The sequence below is a fragment of the Bubalus bubalis genome, chromosome 5, assembly GCF_019923935.1.
Source record: "Bubalus bubalis isolate 160015118507 breed Murrah chromosome 5, NDDB_SH_1, whole genome shotgun sequence".
Classification (NCBI taxonomy): domain Eukaryota; kingdom Metazoa; phylum Chordata; class Mammalia; order Artiodactyla; family Bovidae; genus Bubalus; species Bubalus bubalis.
The window spans coordinates 24004082-24028382 of NC_059161.1; the positions used below are offsets into that span (position 1 = coordinate 24004082).

General features: G+C 46.3%; 1 protein-coding gene and 1 long non-coding RNA gene across 2 annotated transcripts in view; one reads left to right on the forward strand and one right to left on the reverse strand.

The window, feature by feature from the left end:
- Window positions 1–6086: 6086 nt before the first annotated feature.
- TNR (tenascin R) overlaps window positions 6087–24301 on the forward strand; it is a 487013-nt gene continuing 468798 nt past the window's right edge. Inside the window, exon 1 of the mRNA XM_006060357.4 lies at window positions 6087–6691. The gene's annotated coding sequence lies outside the window, so the exon portion shown is untranslated. The remainder of the gene's footprint in view (window positions 6692–24301) is intronic.
- On the reverse strand, window positions 10739–14908 carry LOC123333659. Its single transcript, XR_006551101.1, has 3 exons — window positions 14793–14908; window positions 13459–13510; window positions 10739–11303 (listed from the first exon to the last, which is right to left on the reverse strand). It is a non-coding gene; the product is annotated as an uncharacterized LOC123333659 (long non-coding RNA).

Consider the following 24301-nt stretch of genomic DNA (forward strand, 5'->3'; position numbering starts at 1 on the left):
AAGGATTCAAGCCCAGGCAGGCCAGGGTGGGAAGCAGCTTTCACTGTTAATTTCCGCAGCCCCCAGAGCAGGGAAGGGCTGCAGAGAGGGAGGTGTGAGCTGGGTCATCAGATGTGGGAAGGTTTCAGCTGCTTCCAAGCCAGAGGAGGGTGGAGGACAACGGGGCAGAGGGAACCCGGGTGCAACAGAGCAGGCAGCGGGCATCGGGAGAAGGCAGGCCTACCCTCAGGCTGGAGCTTTCCCACCAGGTAGATGACTCAGGGAGGAAGCGGGCAGGGAACGTAGGGGCCAAGGATGTGAAGTTTCTAATACGGCCAACATGAAAGAAGATGAAACCTAAAATGAGGCCTTCATGTTCCTACTCGGAGTCCAAAAGAAATGAATACCAGGGCTCTGAGAACAAAATGAGAGAGAAAAGTTGGTGAGGAAGGAAATCAGGGCAGCTAGTGGTGGGCTTCCCCGGTGGCTCAAGACGGCAAAGAATACGCCTGTGATTTAGGAGGCCTGGGTTCGATCCCTGGGTTGGGAAGATCCCCCAGAGAAGGGAATGGAACCCGCTCTAGTAATCCTGCCTGGAGAATCCCGTGGACAGAGGAGCCTGGTGGGCTACAGTCCATGAGGTCACAGAATTGGACACGACTGAGTGACTAAGTACAGTGGTGGGGAAGAGTTAGGTGATGGGCTGGGAGGTGGTTTTGACCTCAGGCTGCCCCACAAGGGCAGACACAGTGGTCCTGAAGCAAGGAAGGCACCTGCCCTGGGTCCCTGAACCTGCCCCTGTCTCTAAGGGAGGGAGAGAGGCTGGCTCTCTCCCATCTAATCCTTTGCGGCACTGAAAGGAGACATCTGCTCCACTCTTGCTAATTTAGTTCAGGAAGGCTGGCTCGCTCTGGGGTGTAGATAACATCCCCGCTGGCTGGCAGGCAGGCTGCTGCAGATCCCGGGGCCTAGCCGCCTCCCTCCTTGGCTGGCATTGCATCACCCAAGCAGGCGGCAGGGGGCCAGGCACCCTAGATGCAAAAGTCGAGGCATCAGGCAGGAGGGTGGGCAGGGTTCCCACCTCCCACAGGCTCAGGGCTGCAGCCTCCCAACGTCGGAGGACTCAGCTGTGCCCAGATGGGAGCCAAGGGAGTGGGAGGTGTTTGAAGAAAACGTTCCAGGCTGGTGGTCTGGAGGGTAGGGCATGAGGAGGTGAGGGGAAGAGCAGATTTGTCAAGGATGGACATAGGCCTTGGCATTGTCATTCTTATTTTTTTAATAACATTTTTAATTAAAAATTTTTATTGGCATATAGTTGATTTACAATGTTATATTAGTTTCAGATGTACAACAAAGTGAACTCTCTCTCTCTCTCTCTCTCTCTCTATATATATATATATATATATACACTTCCCAGGTGGTTCTAGTGGTAAAGAACCCACCTGCCGGAGATGAAGGAGATGTAAGAGACTTGGGTTCAATCCCCCAGTTGGAAAGATTCCCTGGAGGAGTGCCTGGAAACCCACTCCAGTATTCTTGCCTGGGAAATCCCATGTACAGAGGAGCCTGGTGGGTCCGGAGTCCATGGGGTCACAAAGAGTTGGACACAACTGAAGCATTTAATACCTGTGTGTGTGTGTGTGTGTCCCCAGTGTATTTTAGGCTTCCCTTGTAGCTCAGTTGGTAAAATATCTGCCTGCAATGCAGGAGACCCGGGTTTGATTCCTGGGTCAGGAAGATTCCCTGGAGAAGGAAATGGCAACCCACTCCAGTATTCTTGCCTGGAGAATTCCATGGACAGAGGAGCCTTCCAGGCTACAGCCCACGGGGTCAAAAGAGTCCAACTCGACTTAGGGACTGAACCACCACCACCAATCTATTTTAGATCCTTTCCCATATATAGGTCATTTTAGAGTGTTGAGTAGAGTTATCTGAGCTCTACAGTAGGTGCTTATTAGATATCTATTTTAGAGATAGCAGTGTGTACCTGTCAGGGATTGCCATTCTTACCCAGGTGGGTACTCCACAAGCAGGGAAGCAGAACTCTGTGATGGATGAAGAGCTACCACCAATAATGAAGGAGGACTTGTAAGCTGGAGTTCTGGGTAGAAAATAGACCCCAGGGGCCATTGGTTACCAGCTTCCGGAGGAGGAGACTGTGATGGAGTGGCTTTGTCTCTAAGAGAGGATCAGAAGCTAAGGAACCAACAAATGATCTCAGTCCCCTTATCATCTTCAACTAACACCTGACTTGAGTTGCTATGAGTTAAGTGTTTCGTGTATCTACTGGATACCAAGCAGTTTAACCACAAGCCCTAAGACTACAAAACTTGCTCCAGGGACAAAGAAATAGAGTTTGGATTCTGTCCTCCATCTCCTGTAGATGGTCTCAGTTCAGCAACTGTCATGTTCATGCAAATAGCTCCAGATCTACATTACCAACCCAGAGTCTCGAATCTGAACTCCAGAGACATACTCCAACCACTGCCTTAACATATCCATTATGATATAAACAAACATCCTTCCTAGGCTTGACATGTCCAGAACCAAATGTATCTATCAACCTCCCTTCCCCTCCACCCCCACAAACCTGTTCATTTCCCAGAGTTTGAGGTTCTTCTACCTACAGGGATCTCCTACTCTCCTCTCCCTATGCCCTCCTATTCTGCAAGCAACTCTTCTGTTTTCCATGTATGAAATGCCCATAGAGCACAGCATGGTCTGGCCAGGCTCTGTTTCCAGAACCCCCAATTTTTAAGGTCCTGATGAAAATCCACTTTCCATGTGAAGTCTCTCCTAATCCCTGCCAAGGACTTCTCCCTCCTCTGGGCTCCCATGGTGCTTAATCTAAACCTCTCTTTTAGTCCTTTCTGTATTCCTCGTTGTTGTTATTCCTCGTTGTTCAGTCACCTAGTCATGTCTGACTCTTTGTGGCTCCGTGGCCCATGGCATGCCAGGCTTCCCTGTCCTCCATTACCTCCTAGAATTTGCTCAAATTCATGTTCACTGAGCCAGTGTTGCTATCTAACCATCTCATCTGCTGCTGCCTGCATTCCTGCTTTTCTCCTCCCTTTCAAACACAAGTTTCTAATGTCTCTGTGTCTATGAAATATTCCTACTTCTCTATACATTTAGTGATCTCACATCCACCAGAAACAGTTCTGTCATTCTGAGTTTCCTCCTTTTTCAGTACTGACTAGTGCCTTCTTGTGGCCTTCTCATTGAATAGTAATGGATCACACTTCCAGCTTCCTTATAGATGCCACCACAGCACTCAGTTACTATAAGCATCTTAGTGAAATTGTGTGTGCACGTCCCCGGAATGACAGAAGACAACGTAGAGCTTCACAAAGAGTCCAACAGATGCACATTTAATCTGGGTTTTACACCTACTAGATATGTGTCCTTAGGTGCAGTTTCCCCATTTATAAATAGAAGGGTAACGCTTACCTTGAAAGTTTCACATGGTGCTCTCACCTCCCAGCTTGCACATGCTGTGCCTTCTGCTTAATTTCCCCTCCCTCCCCTTTGCTGAAATAACTGCTCATTCTTCAAGCCTCAGCTTAGAAGCCACACTCCTCAAGAAGTACCCCAGTTCTCAAAGATCAGGTGACTGTCTTTTTTAATGTGCTTATTTATTACACTGCATCTACCCAGGTCTCTGCACTTACTCCTCCCTCCCTGACCCTGGAACTGGATGGTCTTTCCTCTCCCTCTCCCTCGCTTTGAGGAACCAGAAACTCCACAAGGACAGAGACCATTCTTTGTTAACCTGCACATCCCATCTTGGTCTTGCTCCATTCACTTTTGATCCAAAGTCAGAAAAAAGTAAGCCACGTTAGGTAAGAAATTTTGCAATCCTGAAATTCTGAAGAAAATGTCAACAGCTTCCTGAGTTTTTATTAGCTGAGTGCATTATGACAGTTCAGGTCATCAGATTGCTGGCTGCCTCTTAGCCCTGATTTAGACACTAGGCAACGGTCTGCTTTTCATACAGAAATAGAATAAAGTGTCCTCTAAACTGATGTTGAAGCCAAACAGTTTCCAATTTTGAGATTTACAGTTAGTTTTGTATATGTGAAACTATTCAAATCACCAAGAGAATTAGTTTTCTTAGAGGATTCTCATCAGTAATAGCAATTTCCAGTTTGGCATCCATAGTTGTAAATAATTTGAAAAACTCGAGCCACATATAAAATTATTATAACAATCTAAACACTTTATCATAAACAAAAATAATGAGAGCTATGGTGCTGTCTTCTGTTTATTTCAGACGCTGTTGCTTCTGAAGTGTATATATATTGTAAATATATTGGTTAATAACACAACCTCTGGAGTCAGATGGCTTTCATTCCAAAACCACCCCTACTATTCACTAGCTATGTGATCTTGGAGAAGTCATTTCATCCCTTTGCACCCCAGTTTCCTGGTCTGTGAGACAGCAAGAGTAGTATCTGCCTTATATGGTTATTGTAGGCATTGAATGAGCTAATACTTGTAAGGGCTTATAACAGTGCCTTGTTAAGTTAATTGTTAGTCGCTCAGTTGTTTCCGACTCTTTGTGATCTCATGAACAGTAGCCCACCAGGCTCCTCTGTCCATGGAATTCTCCAGCCAAGAATACTGGAGTGGGTTGCCATTTCCTTCTTCAGGAGATCTTTCTGACCCAGGGATTGAACCCCAGTCTCCTGCCTTGGTGGCTCAGATGGTAAAGCATCTGCCTACAATGTGGGAGACCCAGGTTCGATCCCTGGGTTGGGAAGATCCTCTGGAGAAGGAAATGGCAACCCACTCCAGTACTTTTGCCTGGAAAATCCCATGGATGGAGGAATGTTGTAAGCTACAGTCCATGGGGTCGCAAAGAGTTGGACACAACTGAGTGACTTCATTTTCACTTTCACTTTTCCTCCTGCCTTGCCTTACCAACGGAGCCACCAGGGAAGCCCTATAACAGTGCTAATACCTGCCAAATACTCCATAAGTGCTAGTTATTATTATTTGCTAGGGGAGGATCTAACATAAGGAAGTGTTTTGATATGATACTTTTAAATTCCCTGCCAACATTGCAGTTCCGTGTCTCTGTATCATTCTAGTTCCTCAGCATTCCTATTCAGTAGGGAGGGGGCAGCATTATCCACATTTTACAAACACTGAAATTGAGCCATAAAGAAGCAAGATGTCCAGTAAGTGAGTGGCAGCATGAACCTAGGATTCAACTTTCTCAATGTAAGTACTGGGGCTCTTTCCAGAAGACAGTGAGACTGTACATTTAAAAAGGAGTATAAGACATCCCTGGGAGCCTGGGAGCAGTGGCCCCCTTGATGACTTTTCTGTGCAGTGGTTCTCCATGGATGCTTAACAAGGTCAATTCTCTCTCCATCTCTGAGTTGATCTCAGGCCATGCCTTTTCAGATATTTTCCTTACCTGCTTTCAAATAAGTCATATTAGGGCATTAAATGAGGTGCTGGCTAGATACTTTCTCTTTGGTTTCCTGTATCCCCTGACTCTTTAGACACTCAATTCTTGGGTAGTCCTGTGTACAGACATAGCTCAGTTGGCTGCAGACCCTCACTCTTTGGAGAGTGTGTTTCTGCTGAGTCAGGACCTTAAAGTACTTGGGAATCTCACAACTGATTTTCCTCAAAACATCATTCCCCAGCCACCTCCCCCCAGCCCATTTCACTTTTTTAATTTCTGCAACCATGGGATTCACTGGAATCCCATGATTCATTGGAAGGACTGATGCTGAAGCTGCAATACTTTGGCCACCTGATGTGAAGAGCTGACTCGTTGGATAAGACCCTGATGCAGGAAAAGATTGAAGGCAGAAGGAGAAAGGGACGACAGAGGATGAGATGGCTGGATGGCATCACTGACTCAATGGACGTGAGTTTGAGCAAACTCAGGGAGATGATGACAGACAGGGAAGACTGGTGTGCTGCAGTCCACGGGGTCGCAAAGAGTCAGCTATGATTGAGTGACTGAATAATAACATGGGTAGAGGATCTGCAAAAGCTCCTGTCCTCTCTGTCTCCCTCCACCTCCCCTTCCCTTCCTATCTGGCTTGACCAGAGGGCAGAACCTGGCTCTACAGGACCTTGTCTGTATGAAAGCATCACCTAAGAGTTTGTGTGGGTAGGGCAAGTGTTCCTGTGTCTGAAAAGAGGACTCAGGATTATTTCCTTTTCTGTCCACTAGGGGGCTGCTTCGAGGGGGATGGAAAAAACAGGCTTAAAAAAATATATCATGCAGCTGAAATTTCAGCAAGAGGGGAAAAGAGAGAGCGCGTGAGAGAGAGAGAGACAGCAAAGCAGTCCCAGGCTTCCTCGTCTCTTTCACGTCAGAGGCAGGAACCGACTGTACTCAGGCTGTTGGCTCAGCACGCAGAGACGGAGAAGGGCTCAGACATGCAGTGAGAGAAGAGGGGTCCTCCCTGACCCGAGGAATTACCACTAGTGGAGTAAAGCCACCTGACTTTTCCAGCTTATTTTGGTTGCCTCCTCTTTCTCCTTCCACTCTAGCCCTGCCAGCTCGGGTTTCATTTCTTTCGCGGAGCCTCCTCTGGTCCTCCTGGGAAAGGAGGAAGGGAAGAGAAGAGAAGAGAGAGGTGGGCTCTCTAGGTGAGCGCAGCAACTGGCTCCAGCCCGCACATTCAAGAATTCTCTTCACAGGAAGCTCCCCTAGCTCCCCTGCTGCCCACCCCCAGCCCGGGTAAGTCCAGCGCACTCGCTCCTTTCGATTTCCTCGCCGGAGTGATTTCAGCACCACGGAGAGCTATGAGATGCATTTTTGGTTCCTGTGTGTCTCCCTATGTTCCTACAAGGCGTTTGGCAGTAAGGTTACATCTATCTCCCTGCTGCCAGTCAAGCCGGATTTTGGGTAGGGGGAGAAAAAGGTGCAAAACTATGTCTACCAAATTAAAGGGGGATGTGGACTCTGGTCTTATGAGGGGGTGTGTGTGTGTGTGTGTGTGTGTGTGTGTGTGTGTGTGCGTCTGCAGGCTGTTGCATAAGACAGGTGAGGTCTGAGCTAAATTGCCAGCAGGTTCCTTCGTGTCTGTCTCTGGGTAGGGCTGTTTTTTCTTTTTTCTTTTATGTAGATAAGAGGGAGGCTTTGGGGAATTAGTTGTGCACTTTATTTAACTCTTTCCTGACAAGCCATCCATGGAGGGAGAGTGTTACAGAGGAAGCTGGGAGGGGGTTGAGAGTGGAGCTAGAGTTAAAAGTTATGCTCCTCTGAGAGAGGTTGGAGGATGTGGTGTTTAAAAATGTCAATTTCCCCAGGAATCTCTGGGTTCTTGCTGTGAAGAGAGCCCAATCTGACCTTTTATTACTTTCTCTCCTGGTGTGAATCCATGGCAAGTGGGCAGGGGCAACAGGTGGGCATCAGGCTGGGTGGTTTGGGGGCCAGGGTCCCCCTGCCTTCGTGGTGATAAGGAAGTGTCAGTAGCTTGAGCTCTGCAGAGGTTGGCCCATGCAGATCAAACTATATTTGCAAGGAGGCAGGATCTGCCCTCCACTTTTCTGTCATACTTGACTATGTATGGTTGCAAAGAGGACAAAGTCTGTTCTGCTTTGACTTCTGCCACTGAGAGACAGCCCAGGAGAAACGTTTGTCTCCATATGTCTGGGGAAGCAGAAGCGAATCTGCTGCAGGTCCTAACTCAGGAAGGCTTGAAGTAATGTATGTCTCCCAGCACTGAAACATTCCACAAATGGAATCATCATTACTTTAGACTTCATTGCTATGACTTTTTTTGCAAGGTACTGCTCTGCCTCCTCTGCTTTCTGCCCCTCTGAAATATGTTCAATTAATTTCCCAAAGCTGCCTTGGCTTTGCCTTGGAGACACTATCTGCTGGTCCCTGCCCTTCAATCTTACCCACACCTGCTTGGGTGGGGCCATTCAACAAGTGGCACCAGGGACTTCTTTCAATCATCTGAATCTCCATGGAGAACAGCCCAAGGGAGTATTTTTAAACATATGTGGTTTCTTGTAAGAGCAAATCTTGCCTTGAATTAACCCCTATCTGTTCTGGTCATTTTCTTCAGGTATGCTGAAGCAGAAGAGAGTCAGAGGTGGGGGGAGGTTTTACTCCTTCCAGTTGCCGATAAACTCTAGGGTGATGACTCTCTGTCTTGCTTTTAATTCAGTAGGCTGAGTCCCTCCTCCAAGCTGAACAAAATACTCTCCACCTCTGCTTTGAGAGGCTCCTGGGTGAAAGACATAGCCCTGAGTGAAATGGTATCATTATTTTTTTTAACTATTCTTATCATTAGATCCAGAAACCTCAGCATCTCCTTAGAATGTCTGGAAGTAGAATGCAATGAGGAAAGAGTAGTCAGAGCCTGTAAGGATAGGGAAAAAAGATTGAAATAGACAAAGCAGAGTATCAGAAACCAACACTGACTCATTCATATTTCAACTCTCCCAACTCCCTCCATTCTCAAACTCTCCCAGCTTGAACAAGAGAGTAGATGGATTTCTGCATGACAAGTCCCTGAAGGTTGAAAAAAATTCACGCCCTTGCAGTGGACCCTATCCAAAGCCACCATTTATTACTGAAATCACTGTACTTAGTGGTCATTATTTTATTAATGACCTCAAATTCTCTCTGAAAGAAGTACTTGGTGCCATTACTGGACCCATTTAATAAATGGGGAGACATAGGAGTTTAAAGTGCTAAGCCAGAGGGTAGCAAAAGCAGAAAGAGAACTTTGGGTCTCCTAATATCTCATCTCCTGTGAAATGCAGAAATGCTCACGTGTGGGAGAGAGCAGGGATGAATTGCTTCCCAGTGGACATATTTTTCAACCAGAGCCTTTAAGTGAATTCAGTGTGGTGTGATGGCTCCTCCCTGGCAAAGAATGAGAATCGACTAGGAGTCTCAAGGTGTTGCTGGTCTTTAGTTCTCAGCCAAAAAGATGGTCGTGACCCATGGCCAGAAAGGTGACGAGTTCTCTGGACTTACTGTGAAGAGGGAACCCCAGACTGGTGGACTCAAGGCTGAAATGATATCTTGCACCCGATTGCCATGCTCACCCTGCCCCAGAAATCCCAGTTGAAGGCACCCTTCCAAGATAACCGTGAGTGTCTTGGTAATGACACCACCAAAGTGTTTGATGACTTTTCTCTCCTATGAGCCTCCTCTGGGAACACCTCCACTGAGTTCTCTGTGGCTCAAAATGTGGGAGGATGACTAAGAAGCAGGAGAAGTCTGGTCTCTGAGCACCTACAGAAACCTGTGGAGAGGAGTAGGGAACTGGACACAAATCCACTCTTTAATAAGACCTCCACTCCTGCAGCAGCTCCAGCTCTCACATCAGGCCAGCATTTTGGAAGGAAAGTCAGCCTATTTTCATATCCAGGCCTCATTCACTGAGCAGTAGAGACTCAGCTGGGCTGTCTCTGAGATATGAGAGATACAGGAAAAGGTGGAGAGAAGGAAAAGGTGGAGAGAAGGAAAAGGTTGCTACAGTCATCAGTCAGTTCAGTTCAGTCGCTCAGTTGTGTCCAACTCTTTGCGACCCCATGAATCGCAGCATGCCAGGCCTCCCTGTCCATCACCAACTCCCGGAGTTCACTCAGACTCACGTCCATTGAGTCAGTGATCCCAGCCATGGGTTACCCTTTTTTACCCAAAGACCTCCACTATTACTTAAAAAAAATTTTTTTTTAGGAATAGTTCACATATAATAAAACTATCCTGGTCTTAAGTGTCAAGATTAGTGAGTCTTGATGACAACTGTGTACACCTGTTTAACCACTCCCCCAAACAGGATACACAAAAGTTCCCTCGTTCTTCTTTCCAATCAATATTTCCCTCCTTCAACCCCATCACTTTCTTCACTTCCTGAAGTTTATCACCATAGCTTTGATTGCTACATTTTGCAGAGAAAATGTATTGCTTAGTGTTTCATATAGACACTAGACTTCTCAGAGAACCTTTCGGAGGTTTGATGCTACTGTTACTGGGTGGGTAACACAGAGGTGGGGGAGGAGTTTCGTCCTTGTCCAAGTTTATAGTCATGGTGTTGGAAAATCAAGGGGTGTGTGTAGCAGGCAACAATCAAGCCCAAGTAGAATACGTGGATACGTCTTTAGTAGATCTCAAAACGGGGCCAAGTGAGTCACAGAGCTGTTTACATGCTTGGTGGGTAAACATGTCCTTTGCCTTCCTCCACTCAGAGACTTCACTAAGCACCTTCTTCCCAGGCTCTGCCCTGTTCTGGGTGGGCCTATCTCAGAGAAGGCACCAGTCAGCTCAATTTTGAGAAGGCTTCTTCCTCAATCAGCACCCCCAGCTGAGATCCCACGGAATGGAACGAAGATTGCTAAGCCCTTGCGACATGACAAGTTAGAAGACAGTCATGATGAGGATTCCCCAAGGTCTAGGTTTGTGTGGAAACAAAAAATTTGAGTGATCTCCACAACACCAATCCCAGTAAATGATGGGGAAAGTGCAGAGACACACCTTTGCCTCATCTCAATTATAGCGATATTAATAAAGATCGGATGAGATTCCCCACCTAACTGGAGTCTCATCTTAAGAGCAGGGCCACTGAGAGGAGAAAAATGGAATTCAGGTGTTTAAGTGCTGTTTCCAACTGTGTATAAGAATCACCACATCTTTACCTAGGAATATGATTTTGGACTAGGACTGTATTGACATATTTTTGAACATAGCAAGTAACCAAAAGGTCAGTTGGCAAAGGGAATTTAAGCAGTTTTGCCTCTTTCCTTTTACTCTTTTGTTTTCTTGTGATAAAGCATACATAACATAAAATGTACCACTTAAGCCATTTTCAAGTGTATAGTTCAGTGACATTATGTACATTCACATGGTCAATGGAACCATCACCACCATCCATGTTCAAAATGTTTCCATTTTCCCAAACTGAGTCTCTGTAGTTTTAAACAACTCTCCATTCCCCCACCGCCCCAGCCCCTGGCAACCACCATTTTACTTCACTTCTCCATGAACTTGAATAACCTTGGCACTTCCTGTGTGTGAAATCACACCATATTTGTCCTTTGGTGTCTGGTTTATTTCATTTGGCGTCATGTCTTTAAGGTTCTTCTGTATGTAGCGTGTGTCAGGATTTCATTCCCTTTCAAGGTTGAGTAATATTCCTTTGTATGCATGGCTCACATTTTGTTTATTCATTTGCTGATGGACACACTTGGGTTGCTTTGTCTCGACTTCTTTAATTTTGGCAAGTTCCCTTTACTTCCAACCAAATGGAAAAGGGAGACTCTCTGGTCATAGGTCTCAGTGGGTTGAAATTCTTCCCTTTCCCTATGAAAACCAGGCAGGTGGCTTCCTGGAGGCAAATCAAAGAGAAGAAGTGGGGGTGATGCATTCCCCACCAACCCAATGAGCTAGATCTGCTTCCTGTAGTCTGACCCTCATTGGTAAGTGTACAATAGACACAGTTCCAGTGAACTGATATCTTAAACTCTTCTATTCTTGCTTAGCTCGGAGAGTTACCAGGAGACAGAGAGGTCACCCCTCACCCTTGGTGGGCACATCTCTGGGTCCCTCCCGGCTTATGCATTTTAAGGTGAGATTACATAATGAGGGATGGAGTCCTGGGGCCAGGGGCAAATACGCGAACAGACTCATTACAGTTTTACAACCCTAGGACCTCTGTCCTTAGAGCAGGCATTGCCGAGCTCATCTCCACCTGGCTGCTATAAAAACATCTTATTCTCTGGCTGTAGACAATTCAATAAAAAGTTATTACCAGGACCCGGGAGGAATTTATTTAATCTGGATGAATTCTCATCATACAAGAGGAAAAAGCCTGGAACATTGATCCTAGGACAGTGTCGATTCATGACGACCAGTGTTTGACAACAGCTTAGCAATATCTGTGGGCTGGAGTTTAGTCTTTAATCTGAATCCACCCAAGAAATTCACATGCCTGGGCCCTGGTAGCTTGGATCTTTCTATTGTCTAGTGATAATACCGGCTTACATTGACAGCGCTTGCTATGGGCTTTAGCCAAGTGCACGGTACATAGAATGCCCTTAACAAACGTTTGCTGTTGTCACTGTTAATAAATGCTTTATGTCATTAAGGGGCTAAAACACGTGACATATATTAGTATGCCCATTTTACAGGTGAGAAAACAGACGCATTATGACTTATGTGATTTGTTCAACTTTTTACAGCTAAGTAGTGATACAACAGGGACTTCCCTGGTGGCTCAGACAGTAAAGCGTCTGCCTACAGTGCGGGAGACCTGGGTTTGATCTCTGGGTCAGGAAGATCCTCTGGAGAAGGCAATGGCACCCCACTCCAGTACTCTTGCCTGGAAAATCCCATGGACAGAGGAGTGTAGTAGGCTACAGTCCATGGGGTCACAAAGAGTCGGACACGACTGAGTGACTTCACTTCACTTCAGTGATACAATGGAAATTCAAACCCAGGTTTGAAGCCTGTGCCTTAGCTGCCTTCTTTTCTTGCTTGTATCACCCATTTGGCGATTAATAATGGCTCTACTGTGATTCTTTTACGTATCTTTGGAGGAATTTTATATCTTGCATTATTATTAATCGTATATGTGAAAATCTCTGCCTAGATAACCAATCCTACGAAGGCTGGGAGAGTCCAGCACAGGGTCCGGCCCACAGGAGGGCCTAAGAAAAACGTTCTCATTTTGCTGTTGGTTCTGCTCAACCTGGGCTTCCCTGGTGGCTCAGATGGTAAAGAATCTGCTTGTAATGCAGAAAACCCAGGTTCAATCCCTGGCTGGGGACGATCCCCTGGAGAAGGGAATGGCAACCCACTCCAGTATTCTTGTCTGAAGAATCCCATAGACAGAGGAGCCTGGCAAGCTGTAGTCCATGGGCTGGTAAAGAGTCGGACACAACTGAGTGATTAACATTCTGCTCAACTTAAGTACAGGAGTTCCTAACTTGTTTCCCTTGTTATAATGATGATGATGGATATTATTTATGCTATGTTCTTGATGCATCAGGCACTATACCAGGCTGGGCAACAGAGTATTGCACTTGATTTTCACTATAATAGAAAGAGATCTCATTTACTGGAAGTAGCTAGGTAGAAGGTGCTGAGCTAGGTGTTTAATCCTTATGACAACCCAGAAGCAAGGTTTTGCAAGGAAAACCTTCTCCAGTCCAACAAAAAGGGAAAACTCTGGTCATGGTGCAACTTGAACTGAAATGGTTGCTTTTTCTTATGAAGACCACAGAGGACAGAACCAAAGCTCCTGAATTCAGAGAGGCTAAATAACTTGCCCAGGGTAGCACAGCTCATAGGTGGCAGGGCTGTTTTTGATCTCTATCTGTCTGAAACAGAGCCCAAGCTCTTTCACTCCTTTCTGCGGTTCCCTTTCCCATCCTGGGGCCATGTGCAGCAAGAAGCGAGGACTGGGGCTTAATCACAGGAAGCTTGGCTTCAGATTCCCACTCTACCACATCCTGACCTTGTGCCCTGGGGCCATGACTTACCTGTCTGAATCTGAGGTTCCTCATCAGGGCTTCTTCACTGCTCCCCAAAAGCCTATAAAGATCATCACGTCTTTAAAGGGTTTTTATGAGAATCAAATGAGGACACAAGTACACCATGCCCAGGACAGCATCTGCATGAAGCGTGAACCAATGTGCCACTAGCCATTTCCTGCGGCCTGGGGACTGGGGACAGACTAGGGGACTTGGCATTTTAACAAGCAAACAATTATCTGGGCTGACCTGGATTTTATATTCTCCTCAAGGGCTAATGGGCTGGGCAGGCCCTTGTTTTACATCACCTTGATTTTAGGAGCATGTGTTGGCTATTTTTTCTTCTCCTTTAGCACCAAGAGCCTGGAAGGCTGATATTTAAAAATATCTGAAAGATGCCTCTTGCCAATTAATTACCTGGAAATTGTCCTGGACTGAAATTAATCTGAACCTTAAAGGGGACGCTGGGTTTTGCAGCCCCTTTGGGTTTCTTTTCTCTGGCCTTCCCCTCCCTCCGGCTTCTTCTGCCACTCTGAGTTTTATTTATGAAATGTTTTCTCTTCCTTTATAATTATATTTTCCATAAGAAGAACATAACAGCCACCTCCTGGCTGGGCTAGAGTAATTGTGGGAATTTTTTGACGGTGTGCAATTTCAAAGGCTTGGGTTTATATAGATTACCTTGAATTTATCTCCATAAGCACATCAGGAGAGAAGCAGCTGCCTGCCTCCTGAATTATTGTAAACCCTGTAGCCACTGCGCACCGGCATCTGTGTGGATGTTCTGTTTGTCTAAATGGATTCTGTAAAGCAGATACGTTCATAAACCAGGTTTTGCCAGCCTGTCCTGCCATCTCCAGTGAACTTGTTAATCCCAAGGTCAGCAGTGGGGCTCCGGTCCAGGGACAGATGTGGAGTGGTAGTCAGGTGACAGCCCCGAGGTCCTCCCCCCTCCTCCCCACAGTCCAGCCAGCTGTGAGCCAGGGGTGAGAGGGCTCAGTGCAGACAGGGAGAGGGCAGGACGCAGGGAGGCCAGGCAGCAGAAAGGACAAGACCCCAAGGACCAGATGAGAGCCCTGCACAAGGTTGGGGCATCTCCTCCCGGTGACCCAGGCTGTGCCTGCAGGGAGACAAAACTTATAAACCCAGCCGTAAAGTCTCGTGTTCAAAGCCGTATGCATTTATAGAGATATAAATGAAGTTTAACGCTGGTGAGATTCTGTATAAAAGCAGAAGACTTCATCTGTATCTATACTTGGGGTGCTAATGGGTTCCGGGCTCCCTGCCTCTCTCCAACCCAGTCGCGTGCACGCGCCCACGTGCTCACACGCACTTACACTCACCGCTCAGCTGCAGCGGGGAGCAGCCGGTAGGGGCGGGGGAGGCCAAAGGTCTTCTGAGCATCTGCAAGTGAGGCGCCGGCAGCGATACGTTCCCCTCATCTCCGAGGGCTGTTTAAAAGGAAAAGGAACAAGGACTGCCAAAATCAAGCGGCTTCAAACAGTCAGGAGTCTGGCTTTAAATAAAACAATTTGAGGGAGGTTGTCTTTTCATCTGCCTCGGAAGCCGCCAGGTTTCTGCGCCTCCTGGCTCCAGATGGGATCCGGCAATGAGACTGCAGAGCCGGTGCTGACCAGCCCCCACGCCCGCCTGGTCTCCCCTCTGGCCCCTGCTGGGGCCTGCAGAAATGCTCTGGCGAAACCCTGCCCAGCAAGGGTTTGAATTCTGGCTCTGCCACTTACCGGCTGTGTGGCCTTGGGAAAGTCACTTGACTTTTCTGAGCCTCAGTCGCCTCACCTATGAAATGAAGTATTAATAAATAGCTTCTACCTCTGGAAATTGCTGTTGTGGGTTCAATGAGATATCATTTTCGTAATGAAGGCTCCGAATGGCCTGTAGCACTTACAGGGTCTTCAGTTAGTGGAGTTCTCTCTTGATGGCAATGTCTAAGGTGGAAGGAGGGCATTTTAAGGGTGGAGGTTAGAGGTCACATGGATACTTTGCCACATATTTCCCCCATGGGTTGGGGGTGCCCCCTGTGGCCTGAGACTGGCTGCTGGAGCAAGTCTATTCAGGGGACAGGCAGTGGACTTGAACCCTGCCTTCTTTTCATCTTACTACCAGCACTCCTCAGTCCTACAAGAGCCTCTGGGCAGCACCTTGGACAGCTACTCAAGGGAAGGCAGACTAACCAAACAAGATGGTTGTTATCCCCGTGGGATTGCCCCTGTGGTGAGTCCTGGCTGTATCCCCACACCTGGCTCCCTGGAAAGATCAGGGGCTCAGTGCTGCCCACTTGGAGCACAGGTCCCAGGGGAGTATGTCTGGAAGGGATGCCCTTCCAGACCCAACATTCAAGAGGTCAGCCAACCATGTCAAGGGTGTGACATCCTGTGCCCATCCTCCATCCATGGAGGGGATAAGTGGAATATTCCAGAGGAGAGGAAAGGGTACTATTGATCTGGATCTTGATATGTAATGAGTGGGGGTGGGGAGCTGGCCACATTCTGTCAATCTCTTATTGAAAATGGTCTGAGGCTCATATTAAAATGCAAAGGAAGAGTGTGCCTTATCCTCTTCCCCTCCCCCGTTCCGTTTTCATTTGTATTTTATCAGCTTAATTTAGTGAGAGTGGAAAGCTCAGGCAGCCATCCTTGGAGACGTAGGAGGAAAAAGGAATGACACCACCCGAGAGGGCTAGGGGGATTCCCTGGCAGTGTCTTCCCTCCAACTCCATAGGGGTCACCTCCCAGCTCTCTCTGCTCCACCAGTGTCTCTTCACTGCAGCTGGAGTGGAGGAGACAGGGACCAGTTCAGAGTTTTCTCTCTCTGTCTGCACACACACACATTCTTCTACAGCTTCCACACTTCCCGGGCAGGTTCCTGGGGACCTTAGGCAGCTACATTTGACAGAGTGGCCAGGGGGTCCCACCTGACATCCCCTTGCCCTGCTGTGACATGACACCTGGGAGGAGACCCAGCTTCTATTCCTTGAAATGTTTTGCCCTTTTCCTGCTAAGTTCTTAAGGTCAAATGTTGCTAAGGGGACTATTTGCCAAAGGCAAAAGCCTGCTAGAAAGGGTAAACAGCTCTTTCATTTTTGAAGCATTGGGTCTCCTCCCTGGAGTTAAGCTCAGCCACTGGCCTGACCAAGCCTGCCAGGTAGCAACCATGGTGAGTGGTTACTGGAGATCGACTACCAGTATGTTAGGCTCTAACAGCCTGGGTTTCCTAAGTCACCAGATAGAGCCAAAAATAGTTCCATGTCTATTTTTTAGTAGCATGATAATCACTAACATCTACTTTATAAACATGATTGCCAGGCAATTGATCTAAGTACTCCACACACAGAAACTTACTAAATCTATACAACTACCTTTTGAGGGAGGTACTATTATTGTCCCCATTTTACAGATGAAAAAACTAAGGCACAAAGAGATTGTTTAAAGTGCCAGAAGACACATAATAAATGGCAGAGCCAAGATTCATACCCAGGAACTCTGTGTACTAAATTACCATGTTGTGCTGAGCATCGCTCAGAAACTACGCAAGTTCCTGGTGGCTAGAGAGATGCAAAGACTGGAGAATCATAGCTCTCACAAGGTTGGTTTGCATCACAAAGATGAGTTTAAAAATAAGATCGGATCAGTCAACATTTCTCTCGGGGGCTTAGTGCTGTCGCTTCTTCCACTACCACTGCTTTGGGGAGTTCTTCTGTATTTCCAACAAAGCCACATCTAACTCTTTCAGGATGAGAAAAGAATCCAGCTCCATGCAAGTGAGTTTTCTTAAATGGATTTTCCTTCATCCGATCTCACAAGGTGGTGTCAATTCTCATGTACCCACAAAAGCCTCATTCACTTTGTGGTTTATCCACTTTGTGGATTATCTGGGCCACAGTTAAAACTACCCATTCACTTGTGAGCCACTTCTTTTAACTCGAATCTGCCACCATGCAAAATAAAATTCCTGTGATGGATTCTCAAATGCTTGGTCCAGCTGGGAGGAGTATGGTAGGAAAATGCAGTAAAGCTCAATTTGCTCCTACACAGGGTTCTTGTTCAGCTGTGAGGACATAAATTGAACACCAGGGCAGCCAGGACCACCAGAAGATTTCAAGGGATGCAGTAGTGTTGGCTGGAGCCAAAGGGAAGTTCAGTGTAGCTTAAGCCTACCCTGCTGTGAGGTCAGAGATGGAGATAGTGGCAGAATATCAGCCAAAGGAGCAAGGGGGCTGTGCAGTGTCTTAGAACCGACCCTCGATGTTCCTGACTCAGTGGCCCACCAAACCAAGAGACAGGTTTATCCCAGGGTAGAGGGACTGGGCACCAGGAGACCTGGGCACCCCAATGCAGGCTTGGTTAGAGGTGTGTTTAGTTCTTGCATTGGGGCTGAGAGGCGCAACTCAGGGGAAATGTGAACCCCAGCTCTGAACGAGGTTATTCAGGGATGAGAATCCATCCCAAGCTTGAGCCAACCACCCATAGGCAGAAGGACACAGAGTCAGGGAGAAATTGTATCAGTTCTGAAGACAGTGGACTTGAGCTTTGATCCTGGTTCTGCCCAGCTCTACACTCTTGGTGAGCTCACTTAACCTTCCTGAACCTCTGTTTCCCTGACTCTAAGATGAGGAACATGGTAGCTTTTAACATTTTGTGAAAATTGAGAAAGGTAGTATCTATGGGGAGAAGGCAATGGCACCCCACTCCAGTACTCTTGCCTGGAAAATCCCATGGATGGAGGAGCCTGATAGGCTGCAGTCCATGGGGCCACTAGAGTCGGATATGACTGAGCGACTTTACTTTCACTTTTCATTTTCATGCATTGGAGAAGGAAATGGCAACCCACTCCAGTGTTCTTGCCTGGAGAATCCCAGGGACGGGGAAGCCTGGTGGGCTGATGTCTATGGGGTCGCACAGACGCACAGAGTCGGACACAACTGAAGTGACTTAGCAGCAGCAGCAGCAGCAGTATCTATGGGGATTCTAGTACTTAATAGTCAATGAATGTTGATTCCCTGATGGCAATAATAATTCCTTGCATTTTTGTTGTGCTTCATGATATTCATAGTACTATTACATATATCACGTTTGATCTGCAAAACTATGTGTGAAGGTGGGCAAAATGACACGTTAATTGCTCCCATTCTATAGATGGGGGAATTACTATAGAGTTTCTGTGGCTTGTCCAAGATAGCATAGGTAGTAAGTCACAAAACTGAGATCAAGATCTTGCAGCTTTGGGCTTACTCATTTTACAGCCCTTATTGTTGTGCTGGGATTGGGCTGATAGTTGAAATCACAAAGGTTAAGAAGATCCTCTGCCCAGAAGCCCAGAAGACAGGATCAGCTCTTGTGGCCGCTGCAGCATGTGTGGGGGGATGGGCAGAGCCCAGGGTTTCCTTTAAGGCCTCTGGCATAAGGATCTCAAGCTCTTTCATTTCCACCATATTTTTCAAAATAGCTCCCTCAGTAGATCAGTGCCGAATGCTGCAGCAGCCAAGTTTCCTACGGCCAGATAGTCTTGGCTTTCCTGTCTCCCCCAGTCAGCCATCTTGGGAACCTGAGCCACTCATCACAGCCACTATACAGGGACAGCTCCCACCTCATTCCACAAGTAGCTAAAGAACATAGAGCCTGTGTCCAGCAGGCCAGTAGCCTTAAATGTAAACTCCACAGAGAAGCCCACCCTATTAATCTTATCTTTAATAGCTCTCCTTGACACCAAAAGTAAAGGCAACAAAAGCAAAAATAAACAAGTGGGACTGAAACAAACTGAAAACCTTTTGCACAGAAAAGGAGACCATCCATGAAATGAAAAGGCAACCTATGAAATGGGAGAAGGTATTTGCAAACCACATAGATGATAAGAGGTTAATATGCAAAATATATGAAGAACTCACACAACTCAATAACAATAAATGTTCCAAAACCTAAATAATTAATAATGGCCAAAGGACCTGAACAGACATTTCTTCAAAGAAGATACAAATGGCCAACAGGGGCATGAAAAGATATTCAGCATCACCAATAATCAGGAAATACAAATCAGAACAATGGACAGATATCACCTCACACCTGCCAGAATGGCTGTTATCAAAAAGATAACACATGTTGGGGAGGGTGTGGAGAAGAGAACCCCTGTGCCCTGTTGATGGGAAATGCAAACTGGTGCAGCTATTATTGTTCCTCAAAAAATTAAAACTAGAACTACCATATGATCCAACAATCTCATGTCTATCAAGTCTGTGATGCCATCCAACCATCTCATCCTCTGTCATCCCTTTCTCCTCCTGCCTTCAGTCTTTCTCAGCATCCGGGTCTTTTCCAACAAGTCAGTTCTTTGCATCAGGTGGCCAAAGTATTGGAGCTTCAGCTTCAGCATCAGTCCTTCTGATTTCCTTTAGGATGGACTGGTTGGATCTCCTTGCAGTGCAAGGGACTCTCAAGAGTCTTCTCCAACACCACAGTTCAAAAGCATCAGTTCTTCGGTGCTCAACTTTCTTTACGGTCCAACTCTCACATATGATCCAGCAATCCCATTTCTGGGTATGTATCCAAAGGAAATGAAATTACCATCTTGAAGAGATATCTGCATTCTCATGTTCATAGCAACATTATTCACAATAACCAAGGTATTGAAACAACCTAAGTGTCCATCAGTGGATTAAAGGATAGAGAAGATGTAGCATACATGTGTAAACAATAGAATATCATTCAGCTATAAAAAAGGGAAATCCTGTCTTTTGTGACAACATGGAACATGGAGGGCATTATCTTAAGTGAAGTAAGCCAGACAGAAAAAAATACATATTGCATGGTATCAAGCTGAGATCATAGAAACAGAGTAGAAAGTAGTTGTCAGGGACTAGGGGTGTAGGGGAAATAGAGGTTAAATAGTAAATAAAATAGCTTTCCTTGTCACTCTCCCATTTTATTTTTATTTATCTCATTTATCATCAACTACTATTATATATATATGTGTGTATATATATATGTATATGTATATATAGAACATAAACTCCCCAATAGTAAGGACATTGTCTTATTCACAGTTGGATTTCTAAACTGGCATACTGTATTTAGTAAATTCTGGTTGGGTGAATGAATGAATGAATCTTCAGCCAGTATCCTATATTTCAACAAATTGTTACTAAAGACCTACGTCGAGGCATACTGTTAACTGATATGGAATTGAATGAGACATGGCTCCCTGCTTTGAGGATCTCCCAATTTGTTTGTGGAGAAGGCAGTGGCACCCCACTCCAGTGCTCTTGCCTGGAAAATCCCATGGATGGAGGAGCCTGGTGGACTGCCGTCTATGGGATCACACAGAGTCAGACACGACTGAAGCAACTTAGCAGCAATCTGTTTGTGGTAGAGGAGAAGCCGCAAAGCCACCAAGTGGCTGCACCAGTTTTGCATTCCCACCAACAGTCCACAAGAGTCCCTTTTCTCCACCACCCCTCAGCACTTGTTATCTTCTCTTTTTGATAGTGGGGCTCCTCAGGTGGTGCAGTGGTAAAAGAATCTGCCTACCAATGCAGGAGATGAAAGACACATGGGTTCGATCTCCAGGTCGAGAAGATTCCCTAGAAAAGGAAATAGCAACCCAATCCAGTATTCTTGTCTGGAAAATTGCATGGACAGAGGAGCCCGGTGGGGTCTATGGGGTCCCAAAGAGTCAAACATCACTGAGCACACACATACTTTTTGATAATAGCCATTCAGACAGATGTGAGGTAATATCTCCTTGTGGTTTTGAGTTTGCATTTTCCTAATTATTGGTGATGCTGAGCATCTTTTCATGTGCCTGTTGACCATCTGTATGTATTCATACAGGTAGGTAACTACCCCACAACGTAAGGAAGTCTTAATGTCTAGAAACCAACTGCTTGGGGGTGGGGTGAGGGGCAAGGTGACTCACATTGCTTGGTCACTCCGTTATTCAGAGAGGAAACAGTATATACAAAGACTCAGAGTCAGAAAGAAAGGGCATGTCAGAAGGTAACTGAGAAACGTGGTATAGCTGAAACACAGGATCACTGAGTCATGGTGGTGGAGTGGTAAGAAGGGTGGGAGATAATACACAAGAAGAAGATTAGAATTTGGACCTTCGTTTTAGGATACCCATGGGGAGAATTATCAACCACTTGGGTTTTTAGGTGTGGAATCCTAAGCTATGTAGCAGGATGCAAGCTTGTTGCCTTTTCATCAGGGCATTAAAAGCACAGCCTAACTGAATTTTATTTGCTATTGAGACATTCCATTATATTAAGCATATCTTCTACTGCAAGTTCTCCAAGCCAGAGAGTGATGGTGGGGTCTCAGAGGTGGGTGGGTAGGACCTGCAGAAACTCCAGATCTTTCCTCTCTGACGGAATACTGGGGGACGCTGGTTTGCTCTCATTTGAAAAAACGTGAGGCCACTTCTCAGCCACCCACACTGCTTTCTTCACTTCCTCCTGTAGAAATGACACCGCTCTGGTTGGTAATACAGAGGTTAAAGGCGAGACTGCTTAGTGAGAATGAGGGATAGAGAATGAAAGAAAAGCCCTGAGACCAGAAACCTTGAATGGCTCATTCTGTTTCCTTTAACTGTGGCTTGTTTAAGAAAATGGCTTGTTCTGTTTCTTCAACTCCTTCTCATCTGGAAAGAGGACGCGGCTGGGAGGTTCGCATGCCAAGGCTCCAGTCCAGGAAAGTGCTTTCCTATTGATTTGTGTGTCAGCAATTCAAATAGGGGTATTTATGCTGCGGCTGAGCACCTAATAAAAATTTAAATTATCGTTTAAAAAAAAAAAAAAAGAAGGGAGGAAAAAACTCATCAAGGAACAACCTCATAAAGAAAGTGGAAAAAAAAAAACCACACACAGATTTGAGGTTCTCAGGAAGGGAGCCGGAGACTAGGATTGTGAGGTTTGCCAAGAAGTGCGTCAGACTGGTTGTATTTCTCCCTTTAAATGCCTCTCCCTCCCATCTGAACACCTTCTAGGCTCTGTAACTCTGACCTCAGACCCTGGCTTCATCACTCACTGGCTGTGGTGCTTAGGCAAAGGACAGATGTTTCTTTCTGAGCCATCCTGTTGCATAAATAAGAGGAAGCAATGGTGTCTCAAATGATAACTCATATTCAAAACCCTTGGAGCAGAGCCTGGCACATAGTAGGTGCTCAACATGTGTTTATATCCTAACCCCTTTCCCCCTTTGGGGGATCCCCTCCTTAATTCAGATTCTTCCTTAAAAATCATGCCCTGTAGCCTATTAAAAGCTGATGCAGCCAACCACTTCTCACTTGAAAGACTGGGAGTCACTAAATCACACCTATGTATAAATGATTGATAATGAATTAATAAGTTAGGTGGTGGCACTAATGGAAAGCAGAAGGAAAGCAGTGAAGGAAGCTTTAATAGGAGAATGTCAGAAACCAGTTGCAAGCCTCTGTAGGGCTGCGAGGCTCCCGCAGCATCCTTTAAACCATGCTTATTAGGAAAGTCCCTCTCTGGTCAACCATAAGGACAGGAGACACACAGGTCAGGAAAGCAGAGTGTGGGTCTCTCAAACTTTAATGACAGCACCAGAGGGTTCACCTCCTCCCATGAGCATATCCTTGCTCCTCAACAGTGCTGTTAACTGTACCTTCCTCACAGTCCTGAGGTCTAGCTTCCCAATTCTGGCCACTATTCTTTCTCTTCCACTCTCGTGCTTCAGCTCCACCAGTTACACAATTGTACTGACTTCTTCAAGCCCCCGGCCTCTTTCTTTTTCTTCACTATCCATTGCTTGGCTTTACCAGGCTTAGATTCTGTCCTCCATCTATAGCATTAATCCCTCACAAAGCCTCTGCGGCCTTCTTGTCCTTATTCACCTGGCAGAACCCCACCTCGTTAAACTCTGGGTCATGCTTACCTCTGAACAAGTATACACTACTAGAGAGAAATAGATAGCTGTGTGGACTGTTATTGCTTTACAATTATGACCCAAGTGAGTACTGGAAACAGTCTGGCAATTCCACGACACTTTTTAGCACCTTTACTTTCCACTCTCCAAAATCACAATTGTACCTCTCCTTTCCCCAAAGACTACCAACCCTCCCTTTTAATTTGTTCCCCTGGATGACCTTACTTGGTATTTTAGCAGACAGATTCTCCCTTGCCCTCCTGCTACTAACGCCACACCTTTCACTGTCACAGAGCCCATCCTCTCTGTCTTCCCTCCTTATTCAGGGGTGCTGGGCCCCTGCTCCTCTCTAGGGCTAACCTTGCCTGTTGTGTTGTGAGCTTAGACTCTCACGCTTCCTAAGGACTTCATTCCTGCAGTTATCACCACTCCTTTTCCTTGCTTTTCTTATTTTGGCTGTGCTGGGTCTTCATTGTGGTGTGTGGCTTTATCATTGCAGTGGGCCGGCTTCTCATTGCTGGGGCTTCTCTTGTTGCAGAGGACAGACTCTAGAGCACTTGAGCTTCAGTAATTGAGGCACACAGGCTCCCTAGTTATGGCATGAAGGCTTAGTTTCTCCATGGCATGTGGGATCTTAGTTCCCCAGCCAGGCATAGAACCCATGTCTCCTGCATTGGAAGGCAAATTCTTAACCAATGGTCCTCCAGGGAAGTCCCTCACCACTCCTCTCTTGAAACTTCAATTTCTCCCTCACTGCTTCATTTTCCTATTAATATATACATATTCTCTGATATCTCCTGCCTTAAAATACATGAAAGCCTCTCCTGATTCTCAATCAGTCAGTTCAGTTGCTCAGTCGTGTCCGACTCTTTGCAACCCCATGAATCGCAGTACGCCAGGCCTCCCTGTCCATCACCAACTCCCAGAGTTCACTCAGACTCTCCTGATTCTAC